At 41.9% G+C, this 26387-nt stretch overlaps 1 long non-coding RNA gene across 1 annotated transcript; it reads left to right on the top strand.

Moving 5' to 3' along the window:
• The first annotated feature begins 995 nt into the window (after positions 1–995).
• LOC125458472 (uncharacterized) lies at positions 996–15916 on the top strand. The gene is made up of 3 exons (XR_007248827.2): positions 996–1116; positions 4087–4195; positions 13846–15916. It is a non-coding gene; the product is annotated as an uncharacterized LOC125458472 (long non-coding RNA).
• The last annotated feature ends 10471 nt before the right edge of the window (positions 15917–26387 follow it).

Below are 26387 nucleotides of genomic sequence, written 5' to 3'. Positions count from 1 at the left end.
ACAAAGTGGGTCTCTCTAATAGTGTTGTAAGTTTTATTTTTGGACATGCTTGGTCACTGATGATAGACTAAAGTCAATGTTTAAAATTGGCTTGAATGAAGTGTATGGCATTACAATTATCAATCATAAATACTGTTGGTTGTATAGCAGTTAATTGTCTGTGTTCTTTGTTCATCCACAAGAAGCATTAATTGCTCTGTGCTGTAGACATAGCAACTTCAAGCCATTGAATTGTCATGGCTGGAAGCTTATTGCACATGAATATGCCACGTCACAAGTTTTTAAAAGCCAATTTAAAGCTGTTAAACATTATCCAAATATTCTACCACCTCATTCAATTCCCAATATTAAAACTGAGTTACAGCTAATCACAGAATTCACCACTATAATATTACAAATCCAGTCTTTCTCGAACATGTAGAGAAACCACAGCCAATATTGGCCACATCCTGTTAACTTCTGTGAGATTATGAAGATTCAGGATGGCAGATCATTCTATTAGAATTTATTCCTTCAACCATACCACCTTTTATCACCCACATTGTTAGGAAATCAAATGTAATTGCAGACAGCCTGTCCAGTATGTAAAAAGATCCAGTTAGAACTGAAAAGATAATACTGACCAGCACTGGGAAAATGAAAGTTTGAGTGTGTTGACATTTATAATTAACTGTGCTTTCTCCTTTTGCAATGAAATAAGAATGAATCATATTTCATTTTTGGGCAAGGGAAATATAACAATAGATCATAACTTGATTACTTTTGGACATATTGAACTGCTAATTGTGATTATTAAAAGAGGACATATAGCTATGATGACGGCAGATGTCAATTCAAGGCTGTCTGTAGAAGTGGTCTGTTCTAAGCCAATAAAGTAACAGCTTGTGTGTCCTTGGGTTATTTTTTAAAGTTGAAAAAATAGAAGCAGCATGAAGAAATGGGGTCAAACTCCCACAGAACCAAGATTTTAGTTTTAGCTTTCAGTAGCTTGTGAGGTTTTGAAGCTTGATATGGAAGCTGCTACACATCTTCCCCATTACGACAAAATGTTTGGGTTCTTCCTCCATCTCAGAATTTTCTCTTGATGGTCTTTCCCCTTGAACTGGAGAACTGCAGGTGAGACAATCTATTTTACTGAATTTGCCTTTGTTAAGGGTGTATTTATGGGATTTGAACAGTTTTTGAAACAGTTTTGAAACAGTTGCTGTTTTGTAGTTAAATAATATGTTGTTCTGGTAAGCTTTCCAATAAAGTTGTTATTCCAATTCTTCTTTCTTTTATTTGTATTTTATCTATAATGTAAAAATAATGTATGTCTTCTTTCAAGCCTGGTAGACCAACAAATTGAATTGCATCAAAAACACAATATCTCTTACTTACCTTTTAAAGTAAGAAAGAGTTGGGGGTTTATGCTATCTTCTTCGTATATTTTGAGGGTGTTTGGTTTGATCCATTATAGAATGCATGGAATGTTACACATATAATGTGTCAGGCAAGCTTCAATCAGGCAAACTTAAAGAGTTTAACTACTTACTCATGGATTATGTCCTATACTATAGACATGTCTATTTATCACACCTGCAATATACAAAAAGTCTTAAGACACAACTGTACTTGTTGGTCTATGTGTTAGTGTGCTGCTGTGGGCTAGTCTTCCTTGATGGGCACAGTTTGAGGACAACCATTGGAGCCTTCACAATACAGATTTTTAAAAAAAGCTTTCTCTGGATGTATTGAGTGCTGGAATCTAGCCTGTGAATTCAATGTCAGAAAGGAACCTGGACAAAAACCTGTCAACAAATTTGCAGTGCGAAGAACCTCAAAATCAATTGCTTCATTGCTGGTTTCACCCAATTTAATGGCTATGACAAGATATGCACAAGCAAGGGATCCATTTTAAATTAGCCTTGTTTTGACTAACTGAGGGAAGGGTTGAATTAAGAAAGGGAATAGTTCATCCCTACTCACCTAATAGCAGCATAGCAATTTGGTACCCACCTGGAATCATAACAAACCTTTGGTGACCAATCTTGTCAATGACTGCCTGTTTCTAGTGAGGGTGAAGGAGGCCCTTTTTTCACCTTTACTGAAATGACATCCAGTAAAGCCAGAATGGAAATTGTGCATATGCAGTAGGGATGTCATTCTGAAAGTAAAACAATACCTGTAGCAATGAGAAACTAGGCACAGTGGTGCAGGTTTTGCAGCTTTAGCTGATTGCCACTTTATTTTTAAGACATTTTTACAAATTTGTTTTATTATATCTGTAAGTCATACCATAACTAGCCATAACTGAGTGCAAGCATTTAACTGCTGGCTACCACTTGAATAATGAAAATTCCAATCTGACACAACTTCAGTATAAATTATATCAGCCTGCGGTGAAAAAAAATAATGATAGATGTTATGCTTGCATCCAGGCCTTTGCAATGAAACTTTGAAATTAGTGTCAGTAGTTACAGGTTGCTCATATTTGATGAGTCACAAAGGCATTTTCAATATACCTTGAAGAGCTAGTTGAAAATACCAGAATTTGTATATTGACTTTTCAGCTCAATTTCAGTTCTCTTAGACTGTTCTAAACACTAGAACCTGCATTGAAAACAATTGGCAGATTTCTCCTTGTGTTCCATACGTAGTGCTATGTCTGTTGAACATTCCACATCTTGATGGCGTATGATAACTCCAATACATTAAGCACAAGGAATATGTCACTCACAGGACAATTCATTTACATTCAAGAACCTCTTGGCTGATCATTCAACTTACTATCATTTTCCCACTTTCTCTCCATACCCTTTGATCCTCTTAACTCTAAACTATTATATCTAATTCCTTCTTAAAAACATTCAATGTTTATGCCTCAACCACTTTCTGTGGTAGAGAATTCCACAGGCTTGCCGCTCTGTTGGTGAAGTAATGTTTCCTCTTATCACTCCAAAATGACCAAACCAGCATCCCTAAACTGTGACTCCTTGTTCTGGACATCCTTCCTGCATTGACTCTATCTAGACCTATTAGAATTTTATGGGTTTCTACGAGATCCTCCCTCTTTCTTCTAAACTCTGGAGAATATGGTCCCAGCCCATGCCGTCTATCTTTATATGTTAATCCTGACATTCCAGGTATCAGTCTGGTAAAACTTCATTGGACAGCCAGAACACCCTTCCTCAGATAAGGAGGCCAAAACTGCACACAGTACACGAGGCGTAGTGCCACTAGGTCCCTTTTACAATTGCAGCAGGAAATCCCTGCTCCTGTACTCAAATCCTGTCATTATGAAGGCAAACATGCCATTTGCCTTTTTACTGCTTGTTGCACCAACATGCTTACTTTCAGCAACCGTTGTACAAGGACACTCAGATTTCATTGTCACTTCCCCTCTTCCCAAACTATTGCCATTCACCATAACCTGCCTTCCTGTTTTAGCTACCAAAGTAAATAAACTCCCATTTATACACATTAAACTTCATTTACCACATCTTTGTCCACTCACTCAACTTGTGCAAATCTCAGTGAAGCACCTCTCCATGCTTCTTACCATTGACCTCCGACCCAGCTTTGTGTTGTTTGCAAATTTGGAGAAATTACATTTGGTTCCTTCATTTAAACTGTTAATAAATATTGTGAATAATCGGGGTCCTTGCACTCATCATTAAGGCGCCCCACAAGTCACTACCCGACACTCAGAATGAGACTTGTTTATTTCCAGTCTTTGTTTCTGGTCTGGCAGCAAATCTTCTATCCATGTAAGGACCCTACCACCTATTCCACACACTATAGTTTTACATGCTAGTTTCTTATGTGGGACATTATTGAAAGCCTACTGCAAGTCCAAGTAAGTAACATCCACTGGCTCCTCTTATCAACTCTACTAGCTATATCCTTGAAAAATTCCAGTAGATTTGCCAAGCCTGATTTCCCTTTTCTAATTTCATGCTGACTTTGTCTGATCCTGTCATGTTTTTCAAGCTGTCTGCTATTAAATCTTTTATGATAGATTCTAGCATTTTGCTCATTGCTGATATCAGTCTAAACAATCCTTACTTCTCTTTTTTCTCTTTCCACCTTTTTCTAAATATTCAGGTTATATTAGTTATCCTCCAATCCACTGAAACTATTAGCGGCTGTGGAATCTTGACAGATGTTCACCAGAGCATTTATTATTTCTAGAGCAACTTCCTTCAGTACATTGGTAAGTATATTAATGAGTCCAGGGAATTTATTGATCATTTATCCCATCAATTTATCAACACCATTTTCCAAGTAATACTGATTTCCTTCAGTTTCTCCATGTCACTAAACCCCGTGTTCCCTAACATTTTTGGGACATTATTTTTTTCCTTTCTTTTGAAAACAAAACCAAAGTACATATTTAATTGGTCTGACATCTCTTTGTTCCCCATTATAACTTCCCCTGTTTCTCACTACATTTGTCTTCACCAATCTCTTTTCTGATCACATACACAGACAAGATTTTACAATCAGTTTTCATGTTCCCCATAACATTACAGTCTACTTTCCCTCTCTTATTCAATCCCTTGTCCTCCTTTGCTGAAACCTAAACAGCTCCTGATCCTCCGGTTCTGCTGTTTCTTTGATCAATTTGCATGTCCCTCTTTTGGATCTAATGTTATCCATAAATTTGCTTGTTAGCCATAGTAATTTCTCTTTTTTTTTGTCAGACAGGAATGATATTCCAGTTCATCATACAGTCTTTAAATGTTTGCCATTTCCTATCCGCTGTCAGCCCTTTAAGTAACACTCTCCAATTTATCATAGCCAGCTTGTACCTTGTACCATTGTCACTTCCTTTTACAGCATTTATAGCATTCCACTGTCTCATACTCAGTCAAACAGTAGCTTATTAGTTTGTAAACCATACATAAAGCTAGTGTAGTGTAATTTATCCTTTTCACAGTTGATATAAATGTAATTCTATTACAATGTGACATTTGTGATCTCTTTAAGCATAAAACTGTTTTCTCACAATAATACTGATGTAACAACTACCCATGATACATGGATAATTAGGATGAATTGGCAAATGTTCTTTTTTTCTTCATTGCATTCTATTATGGCAGTGTGCTTATAATCCTACTAAAGAGTATCTGGTTCAGATTTTAAGTTTGAACTATCCTAATGATAAGAAAGGGATCTAATAATATGGATAATAACAGAAATGGCCCAAGTGATGTTACTGGATTTTCAAAGAAAACTGGTGGATTGAAGGTGGAATGACTGATTTGGAAATATCTCAGTAGTACACTAAGTGCTCAAAATTTCTATTCTAAATATTGTGCACTACGATTATATCTTCCTGTGTGATTTAATAACAAATTTTTTTCATCACATTCATATAGTAACATGTAGATTTAAATAACTCTTTCATGTTGCTTTGGCTGGAGCTATATTTGACAAAATATTGGCCAAGAAGATATATGTAATCTCAAGGGAAAATTCTCCACATGCCCCACATAGCAGCACTATGCTAAATGGAGTCAATGCTTTATCATCAGGCTAAATGAACACCAGCAGTTCTGAAGAGTCATATTGAGAATGCACAAGTTGGCCATGTTTCACTGCCTTAAATCTGCATAACCCTAAGCAACTCACTTGAAATGCCACGGCTGCTATCGGCAGTCAGCCTATCCAAACAGTATAGATTTGACTTGATTTCACACACCACCCAGAAAAGGTGGTGTATCAATAGTTTTCTTCATGCTCTAAATGTTGAGCTAATTTCTAAAAGAAAATAATTTCAGCTACATGAAGAAATATTCTTATGAAACCTGTTATTTGGTGTTTCTGTCAGTAATAGAAAAATCAATTTTGTGCCACATCGACAATTGGTATGCAATCAACAAAGACAGGAACCGCTATTCTCTTGCCAAAAATTCACCCTGAGGCCTGAACAAGGTACCCAAAGTAAAGGGCCCAGTGCCATTTGCCAACCTCACTAAGAGCCACAATGGAGTTTTTAACCTTATGTTTGTGAGATTAAATAACTATAAAAGTCATGCCAATTAATGGGTGCAACAAATCAGAAATGTTCAAAATAGGCTTTTCTCTACTGCTGAGACAATGACAGATAAATTCCATGTGGCTATGTCTGACACTTGTGCTGTGGAATTCAGTAATGAGGTATAATATAGTGACAGTATAAGTCTCAACTATTTCCACCTTTCCTTACTTATTGTGTTTTTAAGAGTGTCCTGTTTTCTAAATGTGTGTGATGAATTTGTATTTAAGAACTGAAACGCATCTTTTCTTTCGCACCCTGAGTTCGTACACAAACTACTTCATAGAATACCCACGGAGTGGAAGCAGGCCATTTGGCTCATTGTGTCCACACCAACCCTCCAAAGAGCATCACAACCTCCTACCCTATTACTATAACCCTGCTTAAACGACCTAGCCTGCACATTCTTGAACACTATGGGAAATTTAGCATGACAAAACCCCCTCACCTGCACATCTTTGGACTGTGGGAGGAAACCGGAGCACCTGATGGAAACGCGCAGCCACAGGAAAAAAGTGAAAACTCCATACAGAGACTTGACCAAGAGTGGAATCGAATATGGGTCCCTGGCACTGTGATGCTGCAATGCTAACCACGTAGCCATTGTACTGCCCCAAGCTAAATATAACAGAGATTAAACAGAGGGAAAATACTCCATCTATAGTGAGGACTTCTTCCACTGGAAATTGTACAACGGATGATGTGCAGGGAGTATGATTTGAACTGAGGGATATTTTTGTATCTGCTTAAGAGCCTTCCTTTAAATACCCAGTTATCAATAAAAACTGCTACGGAGACCAACAGAAGGTTAATTTCTTTCACACTGCTCTTTGGTTGTTCGGAGATTTCTTTATAAACAAATTACTGCAATTAAAAAATGGCAGTGTTAATGAAAGTTGCATGCTCTGGTATAAATAATTTCCCATCTGTGTTTATTGGAACAAAGTTATGAGATGGATCCCTGACATTACATTCTTTAATGATAATAAAATGTGAGGCTGGATGAACACAGCAGGCCAAGCAGCATCTCAGGAGCACAAAAGCTGACGTTTCGGGCCTAGACCCTTCATCAGAGAGGGGGATGGGGGGAGGGAACTGGAATAAATAGGGAGTGAGGGGGAGGCGGACCGAAGATGGAGAGTAAAGAAGATAGGTGGAGAGGGTGTAGGTGGGGAGGTAGGGAGGGGATAGGTCAGTCCAGGGAAGACGGACAGGTCAAGGAGGTGGGATGAGGTTAGTAGGTAGCGGGGGGTGCAGCTTGGGGTGGGAGGAAGGGAAGGGTGAGAGGAAGAACCGGTTAGGGAGGCAGAGACAGGTTGGACTGGTTTTGGGATGCAGTGGGTGGGGGGGAAGAGCTGGGCTGGTTGTGTGGTGCAGTGGGGGGAGGGGATGAACTGGGCTGGTTTAGGGATGCAGTAGGGGAAGGGGAGATTTTGAAACTGGTGAAGTCCACATTGATACCATATGGCTGCAGGGTTCCCAGGCGGAATATGAGTTGCTGTTCCTGCAACCTTCGGGTGGCATCATTGTGGCAGTGCAGGAGGCCCATGATGGACATGTCATCAAGAGAATGGGAGGGGGAGTGGAAATGGTTTGCGACTGGGAGGTGCAGTTGTTTGTTGCGAACTGAGCAGAGGTGTTCTGCAAAGCGGTCCCCAAGCCTCCGCTTGGTTTCCCCAATGTAGAGGAAGCCGCACCGGGTACAGTGGATGCAGTATACCACATTGGCAGATGTGCAGGTGAACCTCTGCTTAATGTGGAATGTCATCAGAGAAGACAGCCACACTGAGCCCTGCCGCATCTTCACAGAGAAGACAGCCACACTGAGCCCTGCCGCATCTTCACAGAGAAGACAGCCACACTGAGCCCTGCCGCATCTTCACCATCCCCCCAGACCTCCCACTGACTGAGGACGAACGGTCAGTCCTGAGCAAGGGGCTCACCTTTGTCCCCCTACAACCACACATCAATGAATACCAGTCACGGTCGGACATAGAGCAGTTTTTCCGCCGTCTTCGCCTGCATGCCTACTTCTTCAACCGGGAACCTAACCCTCCTTCCACTGACCCCTTCACCCGCTTCCAACACAAGTCCTCCTCCTGGACACCACCCCCAGGCCTCCTACCCTCCCTCGACCTCTTCATCTCCAACTGCCGTCGAGACATCAACCGCCTCAACCTCTCCACCCCTCTCACCCACTCCAACCTCTCCCCCGCAGAACGGGCAGCCCTCCGCTCCATCCGCTCCAACCCCAACCTCACCATCAAACCCGCAGACAAGGGTGGCGCAGTGGTAGTATGGCGCACTGACCTCTACATCGCCGAGGCCAGACGCCAACTCTCCGACACCACCTCCTACCGCCTCCTCGATCATGACCCCACACCCGAGCACCAAACCATCATCTCCAACACCATTCATGACCTCATCACCTCAGGGGACCTCCCACCCACAGCCTCCAACCTCATTGTTCCCCAACCCCGCACGGCCCGTTTCTATCTCCTTCCCAAAATCCACAAACCTGCCTGCCCTGGTCGACCCATCGTCTCAGCCTGCTCCTGCCCCACCGAACTCATCTCCACCTATCTGGACTCCATTTTCTCCCCTTTGGTCCAGGAACTCCCCACCTATGTCCGTGACACCACCCACGCCCTCCACCTCCTCCAGGACTTCCAATTCCCTGGCCCCCAACACCTCATATTCACCATGGACGTCCAGTCCCTGTACACCTGCATTCCGCATGGAGATGGCCTCAAGGCCCTCCGCTTCTTCCTGTCCCGCAGGCCCGACCAGGCCCCCTCCACCGACACTCTCATCCGCCTAGCTGAACTCGTCCTCACACTCAACAACTTCTCTTTTGACTCTTCCCACTTCCTACAGACTAAGGGGGTGGCCATGGGCACCCGCATGGGCCCCAGCTATGCCTGCCTCTTTGTAGGTTACGTGGAACAGTCCCTCTTCCGCACCTACACAGGCCCCAAACCCCACCTCTTCCTCCGGTACATTGATGACTGTATCGGCGCCGCCTCTTGCTCCCCAGAGGAGCTCGAACAGTTCATCCACTTCACCAACACCTTCCACCCCAACCTTCAGTTCACCTGGGCCATCTCCAGCACATCCCTCACCTTCCTGGACCTCTCAGTCTCCATCTCAGGCAACCAGCTTGTAACTGATGTCCATTTCAAGCCCACCGACTCCCACAGCTACCTAGAATACACCTCCTCCCACCCACCCTCCTGCAAAAATTCCATCCCCTATTCCCAATTCCTCCGCCTCCGCCGCATCTGCTCCCACGATAAGACATTCCACTCCCGCACATCCCAGATGTCCAAGTTCTTTAAGGACCGCAACTTTCCCCCCACGGTGATTGAGAACGCCCTTGACCGCGTCTCCCGCATTTCCCGCGACACATCCCTCACACCCCGCCCCCGCCACAACCGCCCCAAGAGGATCCCCCTCGTTCTCACACACCACCCTACCAACCTCCGGATACAACGCATTATCCTCCGACACTTCCGCCATTTACAATCCGACCCCACCACCCAAGACATTTTTCCATCCCCTCCCCTGTCTGCTTTCCGGAGAGACCACTCTCTCCGTGACTCCCTTGTTCGCTCCACACTGCCCTCCAACCCCACCACACCCGGCACCTTCCCCTGCAACCGCAGGAAATGCTACACTTGTCCCCACACCTCCTCCCTCACCCCCATCCCAGGCCCCAACATGACATTCCACATTAAGCAGAGGTTCACCTGCACATCTGCCAATGTGGTATACTGCATCCACTGTACCCGGTGCGGCTTCCTCTACATTGGGGAAACCAAGCGGAGGCTTGGGGACCGCTTTGCAGAACACCTCCGCTCGGTTCGCAACAAACAACTGCACCTCCCAGTCGCAAACCATTTCCACTCCCCCTCCCATTCTCTTGATGACATGTCCATCATGGGCCTCCTGCACTGCCACAATGATGCCACCCGAAGGTTGCAGGAACAGCAACTCATATTCCGCCTGGGAACCCTGCAGCCATATGGTATCAATGTGGACTTCACCAGTTTCAAAATCTCCCCTTCCCCTACTGCATCCCTAAACCAGCCCAGTTCATCCCCTCCCCCCACTGCACCACACAACCAGCCCAGCTCTTCCCCCCCACCCACTGCATCCCAAAACCAGTCCAACCTGTCTCTGCCTCCCTAACCGGTTCTTCCTCTCACCCATCCCTTCCTCCCACCCCAAGCCGCACCCCCCGCTACCTACTAACCTCATCCCACCTCCTTGACCTGTCCGTCTTCCCTGGACTGACCTATCCCCTCCCTACCTCCCCACCTACACCCTCTCCACCTATCTTCTTTACTCTCCATCTTCGGTCCGCCTCCCCCTCTCTCCCTATTTATTCCAGTTCCCTCCCCCCATCCCCCTCTCTGATGAAGGGTCTAGGCCCGAAACGTCAGCTTTTGTGCTCCTGAGATGCTGCTTGGCCTGCTGTGTTCATCCAGCCTCACATTTTATTATCTTGGAATCTCCAGCATCTGCAGTTCCCATTATCTCTGATACATTCTTTAATGATTCATTTTATATCATGGGTTTAGGGAGGATGGTTCAGCATTAGGTCAGTTGTAGTAACTGACTTTAATCCCTCATGAGATCAGGATTCAACGCTGGTCAAGGATTGTACTGCAGATTAATTATCATTCATTAAGTCTCTACAACTTATCATATGTTGAATTTCTAAAGTAGTAATGTTGACAGCAGGAAATACATTTCATGTATCAGTTCTTAAATGACCCATCGGCTGTTCTGCAGTTCTGTCATGTTCCTGCTTTTTCTTCTAAAGGTGATAATTTTACCTCATTCTACAGATATTATAGACTGTGTTAGCTTGTCCAGATAATACATCACATTCTTCGTCCATTGCTCCAGTTTGGACAACCAGTTGGTATTTGAGTCTGCTCTGCAAACTCTGTATCCTAGGCATAGGCTCCATCGCTCTCTCTGGTCATCGTCTATGGTGGAACAAAACTACTTGAAATCTTGGCATCCTATTTGACTAGCAAAGAAACTTCTTACTTTTACATTCTCTCCATTAACAATCACCACGATGTTTACCTCTGTAAAGTTGGCCATTTCTTTTCTGAGCAAGGGTCATCAAGCCTGAAGTGTTAACTCTGATTTCTCTCCACAGATGCTACCAAACCTGCTGAGCTTTTCCAGCAATTTCTGTTTTTGTATCCATTTCTGCCCTTGACTTAGCTCATCTGCTGAAACACTGATTTATGTTTTTGTTACTTCCAGACTTGACTGTTCCAGTGTTCACCAATGGTAAACCCAGTTGAAATAATACTGTTCATAACCTGACTTCACCAATTCCTGTTCATCCATCATGTCTGTGCATATTGGGTGGGGGGGAGTCATGGGGATAGAGTGGAGGGCTGGGTCTGGGAAGGATTTTCTTCATAGGGTCAGTGTAGACTTCACAGGCCAATGACCTCTTTCTGCCCTGTGAGAAGTTTATGGTACTCAATTTAAAACCTTGTGTTCCTATCACGCCATGGTCCTGCCCTTTTCTTTCTGTCTACATTCCTCCAATATTATAAACTTTCAAGATATCTGGTCCCTAATTCTGACTCCTTGAGTATTTCCACTTCTACGAATGGCCCCATTTGCCAAAATGTCTTCAGCAGCCTGAAACATAAACTCTACCTCTCTCTCTGCCTCTTCATCTGTTGGATGCGACTTCAAATTTATCTTGTTTGACTCATTCAGTTATTTGTGTCCTCCACGTGTCCTTATATGGCATGAATAGGCTGGAAGACTATATCTGAGATTTATACAAACATTCTCGATAAAAGGATGTCTAGTTAACAGGTGCAGGAGTCATTATCTGAAATGTCTGCAACCAGTGTACACTAGAATGCACATCTCCTGTGAAAATTCAGGAAAAGTGTTGACATTATTACAATAGTGCAATTAATAGTTTGGAGCAATGACAAAGCTTTCATATAAATTACCTTGTTGCTTCCTCACAGGGGCAGCAAAACCTGTAGCAAGCACTGTAATCTTGTTTGCATTTTATATTTCTGAAATTGTGTAGAGTTAATAATTGATAATTAGAAAATTAATGAAGCAATTTTGTTGAGCACTGAATTGATATTTTACTTGTTTGGTGGGCATTACTATCTTGCCAAAATGAGCTTTAGTATTATCAAAGGAGGTTTTGTGATACCTTGGCTGATCTTGAAATATTATTCACAAGGCAGCACAGACAGTAAATTGTATCTCCATCATCCGTCAAAACTAATCTTTGAAAATGCGTTTCAAAAGCTCATTGTGTTTTAAATGCTTTATGTGTGCTCTGTAAACCCCTTGGCTTAAGTTACCATTGTAATTAATTTATAGTGAAGGTAAAGTATATTTAAATATTTATAATAGTGAAAAAAGCACTTTGTACAAATGATGTTATTGTTTCATAATCTGATATGCTTATTGTGAACAGGATTTAAAATATACACTGCATTAGCCATTAAACTGTCTTTAAATGCATTGATAGTAAAAAAATAAGTAAAATCTCAAGTGTCATGAATAATACCAAAAGGAACAGTTGCAGATATATTAAAATACTGAGAACTGATATGTCAACGATACTGCATGCGAAGACACTTTGAATTTCAGGCCCGAATTATAAAGCAAAAGTACTCTGATAAATAACTAAGCAACTTACAGTCAATTCAAATTGGAAGGATATACAATACAAGTCAGAACTGTTTGCTTTATATCAATTTTAGCTAGCAGTGAAATTGAGGAGTGAAATGTTCTGATATTCAAATTGAAACACATTTGCTGTGTCCCAGATTCCTGTCTGGTACAAAGCAAATGTACAATAATTACAAATTTAATTACACTCAAACATTGCTCAAATATAGGCTCAGTGGTTAGGAAACACGTAACACGGACTTTTATTATATTACAACCCTCTGGAGAACATGGGGTTTTCAGTCATCTTCTCTGTGGCTTCCAGTTTGTGCTTTGATTATAAAATATCTCCCAGGTGATCCACAAAGGCTGTAGGCTCTAGGACTATCAGCATTTAAACCTATAAAACATCTCTACCAAGTATACACCATTGTTTCTGTCAGCAGGTGCATAGAAATTTCACTAATATGTGGTAACAGAATCTTTACTTTGCAAACAATACACAGTAGAATCTATTTTGAAGAGTGGAATTATGAAAAAAGGAATATGTCAAAAGAATCCCTTTTACAAATCGAAGCATTGAAAGAATTATACCTTACCATTAAAAATGTAATGCAGTTCTATTGGAAAGAGCAAGGTAGTGGAACCAATTCTATAGCTCTTTTAGAGAATTGTCTTAAACACAGTGGGCAGAATGGCCTCCAAAGTTGCAAAATTCCATGATTCAGTCAAATCAATAGAGTACTGAAAAATATAGTTTTTCTTCTATTTCTGTTGAATTTATTGTTTTTATTATTTTTGCTTAAGCAGTGAGCTCTATCACTTTTGCTACAAGAAATGGGCCCCAAGTGGTTACAGAACATAACCAATCCAGGGTGTTGAACTATCTTCATTAAATGTAATCATTAACCTGAGATGCTTTTGGAATCCTGACATTTCATGCTGTTTTGAGCCTCTCACATGATTGTTAACAAGCCAATTCCCTGATGATGTCATTAGTGCTCACTGTTATAACAGAAGAATCTTTTTAAATACCAATGGAAACAGAGAGCAGTTTAGTCATGTATCTCTTGTACAAATTTTCAAGGATCTGATTTTGCTGAAAATTTCACCAAAGCTGTTTGTCTTTCCCTTATCAGAGCAAATGTAAGAATGCCAAGCTTGAAACAATCACAACAATTTGTACTACATGAGCAGAGGGAGCTGATTGGTTGGCAAGCCAACTCTAATTGGCTGAAGTGTCACCAAGGAAAAAGGAAGAGGAATCCATAGGCTCCCCAATGCATCCAATTCTTCAAAACGAAGAGCAAGACTCGAACATGTCCATTTTGTTTGCTGAAAAGTAGATCGCTACATTTGGAGATACGTCTCCTAAAGATCAAAACTAAATTACCCAAATTAAGATTGTGATTGACCATTGTGAATTAGCCAGTAGTATAACCTTTTTTTTTATTCAGGCCATGTAGTCTTTGTAGCTTGACCAGCATTTAGCACCCATTCCTAGTTGCCCTTGAGAGGTGACGGTGGGCTGTCTTCTGGAACTACTGACGGGCATTTGGTTTAGGTAGCTGTGCAATGCTATTGTGACTCAGTGACACTAAAGGAATAGTGAACATTTGGATTATTAAGCAGTTACCGTACACTTGTGGAATCATCTCCAATGGTGGACAATTAGTTTTGGGTTTTCAAGCATGAAATTTTTGAATGCAATCTGTAGGCTGCCCATTATGATCAGTCAGTGGAAATGTTGTCAGATCCCTGGGCAGAATGCTGTGTTTTCTATTAATGTTCATGATCAAAGTGTTTTCAAGTAAGACCTATATATTTTCTAAGTTTTTAATGTTCTAAATTCCAACTTAAATTATTCCAGCAGCAAGCTTTGATGAATGATTTGTTATCATACAGACAAAAAGGAGAAAAACAATATGATTACAATGGTTCGATGGCTTTTTGGATGATGTACCAAGTAGTAGCTGTTGTGAAACAAAAATAGAAATTACTGGAAAAGCTCAGCAGATCTGGCAGAATCTGTGGAGAGAAATCAGGATGCGGAGGTGTCAGTGTTGGACAGAGGTGGACAAAGCCACAAGTCTCATGATGCCAAGGTATAATCTAACAGGTTTATTTGAAATCAAAAGCTTTTGGTGGACTCCTCCTTCACCTGATTAAGGAAAAGCACTCTGGAAGCTTGTGATTTCAATTAACCTGATGGACTATAACCTGGTGTCGAGTGACTTCTGACTTTAAGAGAAATCAGAGTTACCATTTCGGGTTGAGTGACCCTTCCTCAGAACTGAGGTAGCTCGGAAAATGTCAGTTTATAAGCAGAAGATGGGGGAAGGGGAGGGGGTGAGAAGTAAATGATAGGTGTGGATGGAGCCCAAAGAGAGAGAAGAGCAGTTGGACAGACAAAGGAATGGTTAATTATCTGGCTAGGATGGTGAATAGCTATAACGGAGATTTTTTTTTCAGAGCAGCTTTTAACATTACTTTTAAGGGCAGGCATGAATATTGTCTCACTGGGGTGACCTTTTATAAAATCAAACTTCCTTTTCCAAATAAGGTGGTGTGTTAGGCTGGTAAACACCCCATGTTGTATCTTTTCACATTTTGTGTGCTTAAGATGCCTTGTTTGTGAAGAAGAGCCATAACAAAACAATGAAAATTTAATGAAATCAATTTCATATTCATCTAATACCTAACAGCTATGTTTTGATATTTTTATGTTCATTTGTATAACAGAAGGAGGAGTCCAACTGTGAAGTTAAGTTCCTTTTGTTGATGGTATATCCTTAAAAATAGGATGTGTGTATTTCACAATTGACTTTAGTTGTCCTGTTTGTAATTAGATGTTTGTTCAGTTTCAGGAGATGAATTTGCCAAAGTCACATGATATGTCTTCAGACATTTTAAAAGCTTTTGGAAAGGCAAAATATTACAGATGATGCAAATCTGAAATAAAAAGAGAAAATGCTGGAGAAACACAGCAGGTGTGACAGCTTCTGCGAAGAGAAACAGAGTTAACGTTTTGAGTCTGATATGACTTTTCTTCAGAACTGTAGCCATATGTAAAGATTACACGCCTTAATGTGTTCCACCTCATGCTTAAGTTCATTTCTAAGATGGGCCAATCTGATGATCTTCTTTTCCACGATATGCTAGTTGAGAATTTGTGAATGTTTTCTCTGCTTCTGTTTACTACAAACCTAATTCCACCGGTCAATGCATACAATGGATATATATAAAACTCCACATGATATTATATTGGCTTTATTAGCAGTCTAATGGCCATTTACTCTTCTTGCAAAACTAATGCAGCAATTAAATGCATCAAAGCTAGCCTAGAGAGCAATGACTATCTTAATCTGATCATTGTTCGGTACATATAGTGAAAATTAGAAAATCAACCAAAGGCTGTCATATTCAGACCTGAAAAATGCCCAGCCACCCTCAAGTTACTGCAGACAGGCAAAGTATGAAAATTTGGCATCCTTGAGTTGTCCTGATAAATGGAAGGCAAATAAAGTTCAGTAATATATCTCTCTTTCCAGCAATATTCAAATTCTGTGCTGCCAAGTGTTTGGTTTTGCATTTGAGAATTTAATTGTTACAATGCTGCAAAGCATTTGGAAAAAATAATTCATGGGACAAAATTGCAATGAAAATATTCAGTTGTAGTTGAACTAGGCCTAGGCCCAATAAACACCACAGATTGTCTTCCAGTTTAGGGGCGGAATTGAGAAAATGGGGTTATTTTCGCATATAAAATCCAGCTTGAGGGAACAGCTACTTATTGGGATTTTCAAAGGGACACTCCTTAGTTGGCCTATACACTTGGCTGCTGGAGCAGTCAAAAAAAGCCCTTCTGGAGCACTTCCTGACATGTTAACTGGATATGCCTCCTGCAGTTGACCTCATGGAATTAGCTTCAATTCGTCTCTTCGTGAGCCTGACCAACTACCCAACATACCTCAGGTCCTTAACCCTGCAGACACTGCTCTCTTTTCCAAAATGGCCTCAGGTTGGATTGGAACAATGAAATCAACAAGCTAGCCAGTAGGGCTATGTTTAGCTGCTGCCTGCCAACATCCTCAACTGCAGAGGTGCTGATAGACCAGTCTTGTGTGACTCAATTTTTCAGTGATTTATACTCTCGGTCAAAAACATTGGCCATTTGTGGCCTCACTTGTTCAACACAATAGTCAGTCAAAGGTAGAATTCTTCCTGCAGTCATACTTCGTTTATGCTGCTCAAAACATGATTGTCAGCAAATCTACCACTGAAAATATCTGCAGGCATGAGTGCAGTGCATACAAATTGGACTTATAGGACCAGAGGAGATTTTTTTTTGTAAAACAGAAAGGATTAGAATTTTGTGCAGTAGTAGAATTTTTAAAAAAGGGAACCTCTCCGAGGAACGAGCTTCATAAGGGAAACAATTCAGTTCACTTGGCCTGTGGGATCCACATGGCAAAAGGGAAGGAGAATAATGTTAAATAAAACACATCGAGGAAGTGGGATAACAAGGTGTAGAGCTGGATGAACACAGCAGGCCAGGTAGCGTCAGAGGAACAGGAAAGCTGAAATTTCAGGTCAGGACGCTTTCCATTTCTGAGGAAGGGTCCAGATGCGAAATGTCAGCTTTCCTGCTCCTCTGATGTTGCTTGGCCTGCTTGTGTTCATCCAGCTTCACACCTTATTATCTCAGAATCCAGCATTGACAATTCCTAATATCACCTTGAGGAAGTGGCCATTCAGAATTTTGACCATCAAAAATAAACATAAGCACTGCTGAATGTTCAGTTCTAGTTAATCAGATAAAGGTGCAATATACTGCCTATTGTTAATGGTGCTGTCTCTCAAAAATGCTTGGCAAGTTTATTTTGGGTTTGCAGCCATCTGCATGAAACTCCCCATGGCAGGACCAGGTATCCTATCGATTGTACAATACAAAAGCTGCATGAAAGATCTGCATAAATTAAAATGTATCATTATAAATAAACAGCCGGAAACTTTTAAAGCAACACTCTAAAATCTTCAATAGATGTGGCTTACTCAAGGAGCTAAGGGTTGTGTGAGAATAAAATAAGATTCTTATAATTTTGCAAATAATGTGGCAAGTCTGAGAGCTTGCTTATGAGTCACTGAAAGCTAACATGCAGGTATAACATGCAGTAAGAAGGTAAAGTCTTTATTACAAAAGGTTTTGAGTATAGTTGTAAAGATGTATGACTGAAGTTATATACAGCCTTGGTGAGACCACACCTGGAGCATTATGTGCAAGTTAGGTCTACTGTGAAAGAGCTATTTGCCAAAAGTTCACCATGTGACGAAAGTTCACCAAATGATGTCTTGGTATGACGGGATTGTCGTAAGAAGAACAATTAAATAAACCTGTATTCCATATGATCCAACCTTGTTGAACAGTCTTCCATGAAGAACCTTGTTGAACACCTTGCTGAAGACCATATTGAAAACATCCACCGTCCTGCCTTAACCAATGATCTTTGTCAATTCTTCAAAAAACTCTCAATCAAGTTAGTGAGACATGAATTCTCATGCACAAAACCATGTTGTCAATCCTTAATTATTCCTCGCCTTTCCAAATATGTGTAAATCCTGTCCCTCAGAATCCCCTCCTGCAACTTACCCACCATTGACATCAAGCTCACCAGTCTATAGTTCTCTGGCTTTTCCTTACCATCTTGCTTAAATAATGGCACCACATTAGCCAACTTCATCCAGCACCTCATTCATATTACAAACAGCTCAGCAAGGCAGCCAGCAATCACCTCCTTAGCTTCCCACAAAGTTCTGGGGTACACTGGATCAGGTCTGGGGATTTATCCACTTTTATGTGTTTTAAGACATCCAGCGCTTCATCCTATGAAATATGAACAGTTTGCAAGATGTCACCACTTATTTCTACACATTCTCTAACTTCTATATCCTTCTCCACGTAATAATTGATGCAAAATACTTATTTATATCTCATCTATCTCCTGCAGTTCCACATATGGGTGGCCTTGTTGATCTTTAAGGGGCCCTATTCTCTTCCTAGTTACTCTTTTATCCTTAATGTTTTTAGACAATAGACAATAGGTGCTGGAGTAGGCCATTCGGCCCTTCAAGCCAGCACCACCATTCTTTATGATCGTGGCTGATCATCCACAATCAGTATCCTGTTCCTGCCTTATCTCCATAACCCTTGATTCCACTATCTTTAAGAGCTCTTTCATCCATCTCTTTCTTGAAAGTATCCAGAGAGTTGGCCTCCACAGCCTTTTGGGGCGGAGCATTCCATATATCCACCACTATCTGGGTGAAGAAGTTTTTCCTCAACTCTGTTCTAAATGGCCTACCCCTTATTTTTAAACTGTGTCCTTTGGTTCTGGACTCACCCATCAGCGGAAACATGCTTCCTGCCTCCAGAGTGTCCTATCCCTTAATAATCTTATCCGTCTCAATCAGATCCCTCTCATCCTTCTAAACTCAAGTGTATACAAGCCCAGTCGCTCCAATCTTTCAACATATGATAGTCCCGTCATTCCGGGAATTGACCTCGTGAACCTATGTTGCACTCCCTCAATAGCAAGAATGTCCTTCCACAAATTTGGAGACCAAAACTGCACACAATACTCCAGGTGCGGTCTCACCAGGGCCCTGTACAGCTGCAGAAGGACCTCTTTGCTCCTATACTCAATTCCTCTTGTTATGAAGGCCAGCATGCCATTAGCTTTCTTCACTGCCTGCTGTACCTGCATGGTTGCTTTCATTGACTGATGTACAAGAACACCTGGATCTTGTTTTACTTCCTCTTTACCTAACTTGACTCCATTTAGATAGTAACCTGCCTTCCTGTTCTTGCCACCAAAGTAGATAACCACACATTTATCCACATTAAACCGCATCAGCCATGTATCCGTCCACTCTCCTAGCCTGTCCAAGTCACCCTGTATTCTCATAAGATCCTCCTCACATTTCACACTGCCACCCAGCTTTGTGTCATCAACAATTTTCTAATATTACTTATAATGCCTTCGTCTATATCATTAATGTATATTGTAAACAGCTGCGGTCCCAGCATCGAACCTTGTGGTACCCCACTGGTCACCGCCTGCCATTCCGAAAGGGACCCGTTTATCACTATTCTTTGCTTCCTGTCAGCCAGCCAATTTTCAATCCAACTCAGTATTTGGCCCCCAGTACCATGTGCCCTAATTTTGCTCACCAATCTCCTATGCGGGAATTTATCTAAGGCTTTCTGAAAGCCCAGGTACACTACATCCACTGGTTCTCCTTTGTCCATCTTCATTGATACATCCTCAAAAAATTCCAGAAGATTAGCCAAGCACGATTTCCCCTTCATAAATCCATGCTGACTCTGACCTATCCTGTTACTGCTATCCAAATGTAATTTCATCTTTTATAATTGACTCCAGCATCTTTCCCACCACTGACATCAGGCTAACCGGTCTATAATTTCCTGTTTTCTCTCTCCCTCCTTTCTTGAAAAGTGGGACAACATTAGCCACCCTCCAATCCACAGGAACTGATCCTGAATCTATAGAACATTGGAAAATAATTACTAATGCGTCCACGTTTTCTAGAGCCACCTCCTTAAGTACCCTGGGATGCAGACCATCAGGTCTCGGGGACTTATCAGCCTTCAGACCTAACAGTCTATCCAACACCATTTCCTGCCAAATATAAATTCCCTTCAGTTCGCCCATTACCCTCGGTCCTTCAGCCACTATTGCATCTGGGAGATTGCTTGTGTCTTCCCTAGTGAAGACAGATCCAAAGTACCTATTCAACTCTTCTGCCATTTCCTTGTTCCCTATAATAAATTCACCTGTTTCTGACTTCAAGGGCCCAATTTTAGTCTTAACCATTTTTTTTTATTTTTACATACCTAAAAAAGCTTTTACTATCCTCTTTTATATTTTTGGCCAGTTTTCCTTCGTACCTCATTTTTCCTCTGCGTATTGCCTTTTTAGTTATCTTCTGTTGTTCTTTAAAAGCTTCCCAGTCCTCCGGCTTCCCGCTCATCTTTGCTATGTTATACTTCTTCTCTTTTATTTTTATACAGTCCTTAACTTCCCTCGTCAGCCACGGCCGCCCCGCCTCCCCTTAGGATCTTTCTTCCTCATTGGAATGAACTGATCCTGCACCTTCTGCATTATATCCAGAAATACCTGCCATTGTTGTTCCACTGTCATCCCTGCTAGGGTATTGTACCATTGAACTTTGGCCAGCTCCTCCCTCATAGCTCCATAGTTCCCTTTATTCAACTGCAATACTGACACGTCCTATTCTCCCCTCTCCCTCTCACACTGCAGTTTTAAACTTACCATATTATGGTCACTACCTCCTAACGGCTCCTTTACTTTGAGGTCCCTGATCAAATCCGGTTCGTTGCACAACACCAGATCCAGAATTGCCTCCTCCCTGGTAGGCTCCAGTACAAGCTGTTCTAAGAATCCATCTCAGAGGCACTTCACAAACTCCCTTTCTTGGGATCCAGTACCATCCTGATTCTCCCAGTCTACCTGCATGTTGAAATCTCCCATAACAACTGTAGTGATAACTTTGCGATAGGCCAATTTCAACTCCTGATTCAACTTGCACCCTACATCCTGACTACTGTTTGAGGGCCTGTAGATAACTCCCATTAGGGTCTTTCTACCCTTAGAATTTCTCAGCTCTATCCATACTGACTCTACATCTCCCGATTCAATGTCACCCCTTGCAAGGGACTGAATATCATTCCTCACCAACAGGGCCACCCCATCCCCTCTGCCCATCAGTCTGTCCTTTCGACTTTGTAGGATTTCTTTGGATTCTCCTGAACACTATTTTCCAAAGCTATCTTATGTCCCATTTTTGCCCTCCTGATTTCCTGCTTGAGTATACTCCTACCGCCCTTTCTCTAGGGATTGACTCAATTCCAGCTGTGTGTACCCTACATATGCCTCCCCATTTTTTCTTGACTAGAGCCTCAATTTCTCCAGGCATCTAGCATTCCCTACACCTCCTGGCCTTCCCCTTCACACTAACAGTAACATAGCATCTTCAGACTCTATCTCATTTTTGAAGGCATCCCACTTCCCAGCCATCCCTAAATCTACAAGTAGCCTCTACCAATCAACTTTTGAAAGTTCTTACCTAATTCTGTCAAAATTGGGCTTCCTCCAACTTCCAACTTTAACTTTTAGATCAGCTCTATCTTTGTCCGTAACTATTTTAAAATGAAAAGAATTACAATCACCACCACCAAAGTGCTCCTCCACTGACCCCTCAGTCACCTGCCCTGCATATTTCAGAAGGTTAATATTTGCTCCTTTGCTAGTAGGTACATCCATATACTGAATCTGAAAATTTTCCTGTACACACTGAAAAAATTCCTCCCCATGCAAGCCCTTAACACTATGATTTATGTTGGAAAGTTAAAACCCTTACCATTACAACCCTAATATTCTTACAGATAACTGAGATCTCCTTCCAAATTTGCTTCCCAATTTTCCACTGCCTATTACATGGTCTATAGTATAATCCCTAAAAGGTGATCTTTGTTTTCTTATTTCTCAGTTCCAATCAAAATAACTTCACTGGACTTACTCCAAGGAATATCCTCCCTAAGTACAGCTATAAAGTTATCCTTAACAAAGAACATCACTCCCCTCATCCTGTGTTGCTCCCCTTTCTATCCTTCCTATAGGATCGATTCCTGGAACATTAAGCTGCCAGTCCTGTCCATCCATGAGCCACATTTCTGTAATATACTTGATATACCAGTCCCATTTTCCCAACCATGGCCTGAGTTCACCTGCCTTACCTCTCAGGCCTCTTGCATTGAAATAAATAGTTTAACTTATTTGTCCTACCTCATTCTCTGCCTTGGTCTTGCCCGCCTTAATTGTTTGACTTGCTCCTCTTATCAACTCTACCAGCCTCAGACTTATCTCTTTTCTCACTATCCTGCCCACCCTACATTCCTAGTTTAAAGCGTCCCAAGTAGCACTGGCAAATCTCCCACCAGTAAATTAGTCAGCTTCTAATTCAGGTGCAACCTATGCTTCTACCCAAGAGATTCCAATGATCCAAAAACATGAATCATTCACTCTGTCCCAGCTCCTCAGCCACGCATTAATCTCTTCTATCCTCTTATTCCTATTCTCACTGGAACGTGGCGCCAGGAGTAATCCAGATATTACTACTCTCAAGGACCTACTTTTTAACTTTCTGCCTAATTTCCTGTATTCTCTCATCAGAAGTTCGTCCTTTTGTCTTCCTATGCCATTTGTACTAATGACTACAATGACCTCCTGCTGGTCCCTCTCCACTTTGAGAATATTCTGAACCCTCTCCAAGACATCTTTGACCCTGGCATCAGCATGGCAACACACCATTCTAATATTTTGCTGTTGGTTGCAGAAACGTCTGTCTGTGCCTTTGACTAGAGATTCTCCTGTCAAAATTGATCATTTGGAACATGACTTTCCCCTTGTTACAGTAAAGCCAGCCTCAGTATCAGAAACCTGGCTACCAGTGTCCCCTGTGAGATCATCACCCCTACGGATTTGAGATAGAGATAGCCAAAGGAGACTCCTGCACTACCTGCATACTTCTGCTACCTTTCCTAGAGCTAACACATCTATTTGACTTTTTCTGCAGTTTTCCTAACTTCTTGAAACTGCCATCCATCACACCCCCGGTTCCTTTAAATTTCTCATTGCCTCTCACTGCTGCCCTAACGAATCAATGTGATTTGATAGCATTTGCAACCAAACACACCTCCTGCAGACATAATATCGGGTACATTGAAATTCTCCATAATCTCTCACATCTGACAGGAAGAGTACATCGCTTTACTAAAGCCACCTCTGCACCTCAACAATCTAAAGACCCTGAAATTTGCAGTCTTCTTGCTCTAAAAACACTGGTCTAGGATGAATTAATACCTACGTTTTATATTTTTAGAAACTTAATCAAGAGACAGATGTCACTAAAACATTTATTAAAAAATCTCACCAATTCACTACTGCAGATTTCCAAAAAATATCAAGATTTATATTTTAGAAGAATTAAAAACAAACACTTAGCTGATTTCCTGCTGTGAATTGTTCCAATAATGATTCCAAAGCCAGATGTGAAATTTCACTGTTAGTTTTTATTGGGTTGATGGCAACAATTTTCAACATGAAAGACAGAGCTGGTACTGGTGACTCCAGCTTGCTGCTTGTTCCTCTGGATTTCCATCCTGGACACCAGCACCAAAATTTTGTGCAAACCCCATCAGCAGTAACTGTCTCACTCTCATCTTTGGATGCTCGTATCCAACACAGGCCAGCTGCTTTGCACCCTCAAGGCTCATCTTAGGATATGATTCTACACTGTGATGCCACACTTTGAAGCACACCAGAAGCTATCATTGCAATGCTGCTGCCAGGACACTCAACTTACAGATTGGACCCTGCTGCATATCACGGCTGTTAGTTTGCTGTCTTAGTGCTCACTTGCTTAGTGATTACCTGGATACAAATAACATGCCTGCCTTGCCTTCCCTTGCCATGTTTTTTAGTGCCTTGCCCCCTCAGCCTGACCATAAAGGCTCACAGAATTGCAGTGTGCCTTGCTTTTTAGCATGGTCAAAAAACCAAGTGGCTCGTCTTGATTGTTACCAGTCATCAATCAAGTGGGCGGGCAGCTTGCCATACAGTGCACGGCCATGACACTGTCAAACCACAGCATGTGCTAGTAAACACACTGCATGTGCTTCAAGTGAATGACCATGTATTAACGTTCAAGGGGGATAGTCCACACTGAATTTCAAGGAGGCACCCACCAGTCAGGGGGTCATAGCACAGTTAATCAGAGGGACAATTCGAAATCAGTGCAGGTGCTTTGGCAAGGGCAGTCACAGTCAGGAGTACATACTACTGAAGCCCATAGGTCACTGTCAGCTCTGAGTGTTCAGCCAATTTAAACATAGAACATAAAACATAGAACATTACAGCACAGTACAGGCCCTTCAGCCCTCGATGTTGTGCCGACCTGTCATACCAATCTCAAGCCCATCTAACCTACACTATTCCATGTACGTCCATATGCTTGTCCAATGACGACTTAAATGTACCTAAAGTTGGCGAATCCACGACCGTTGCAGGCAAAGCGTTCCATTCCCTTACTACTCTCTGAGTAAAGAAACTATCTCTGACATCTGTCCTATATCTTTCACTCCTCAATTTAAAGCTGTGCCCCCTCGTGCTCGCCGTCACCATCCTCGGAAAAAGGCTCTCCCTATCCACCCGATCTAACCCTCTGATTATTTTATATGTTTCAATTAAGTCAACTCTCAACCTTCTTCTCTCTAATGAAAACAGCCTCAAGTCCCTCAGCCTTTCCTCATAAGACCTTCCCTCCATACCAGGCAACATCCTAGTAAATCTCCTCTGCACCCTTTCCAAAGCTTCCACATCCTTCTTATAATGCGGTGACCAGAACTGTACACAATACTCCAAGTGCGGCCGCACCAGAGTTTTGTACAGCTTCACCATAATCTCTTGGTTCCGGAACTCGATCCCTCTGTTAATCAAAGCTAAAACACTGTATGCCTTCTTACAGCCCTGTCAACCTGGGTGGCAACTTTCAAGGATCTGTGTACATGGACACCGAGATCTCTCTGCTCATCTACACTGCTAAGAATCTTACCATTAGCCCTGTACTTTGCCTTCTGGTTACTCCTACCAAAGTGCATCACCTCACACTTGTCTGCATTAAACTCCATTTGCCACCACTCAGCCCAGCTCTACAGCTTATCTATGTCTCTCTGCAACCTACAGCATCCTTCGTCACTATCCACAGCTCCACCGACCTTAGTGTCGTCTGCAAATTTACTAACCCATCCTTCTACGCCCTCATCCAGGTCATTTATAAAAACGACAAACAGCAGTGGACCCAACACCAACCCTTGCGGTACACCACTAGTATCTGGTCTCCAGGATGACCATTTCCCATCAACTACTACCCTCTGACTTCTTTCAGCAAGCCAATTTCCAATCCAAACTGCTATATCTCCCACAATTCCATTCCTCCGCATTTTGTACAATAGCCTATTGTGGGGAATCTTATTGAACACCTTGCTGAAATCCATATACACCACATCAACCGATTTACTCTCATCTACCTGTTTGGTCACCTTCTCAATGAACTCAATAAGGTTTGTGAGGCACGACCTTCCCTTCACAAAACCGTACTGACTATCCCTAATCAATTTATTCTTTTCTAGATGATTATAAATCGTATCCCTTATAACCTTTTCCAACACTTTACCAACAACTGAGGTAAGGCTGACTGGTCTATAATAACCAGGGTTGTCTCTACTCCCCTTCTTGAACAGGGGAGCCACATTTGCTATCCTCCAGTCATCTGGCACTATTCCTGTAGACAATGACGAGTTAAAGATCAATGCCAAAAGCTCGGCAATCTCCTCCCTGGCTTCCCAGAGGATCCGAGGATAAATCCCATCTGGCCCAGGTGACTTATCTATCTTCACCTTCTGAAGGATTTCTAATACCTCTTCCGTGTGAACCTCAATCCCACCTAGTCTAGTAGCCTGTATCTCAGTAGTGAAATTTAGGAACATTCTTAGTGAAGTGCATAGATATTAGTCAAAAGG

This window comes from Stegostoma tigrinum, chromosome 13 (genome assembly GCF_030684315.1).
Source record: "Stegostoma tigrinum isolate sSteTig4 chromosome 13, sSteTig4.hap1, whole genome shotgun sequence".
Classification (NCBI taxonomy): domain Eukaryota; kingdom Metazoa; phylum Chordata; class Chondrichthyes; order Orectolobiformes; family Stegostomatidae; genus Stegostoma; species Stegostoma tigrinum.
The sequence above is the reverse complement of the archived record's forward strand: the minus strand, read 5'-3'. Positions and strand labels throughout refer to the sequence as shown.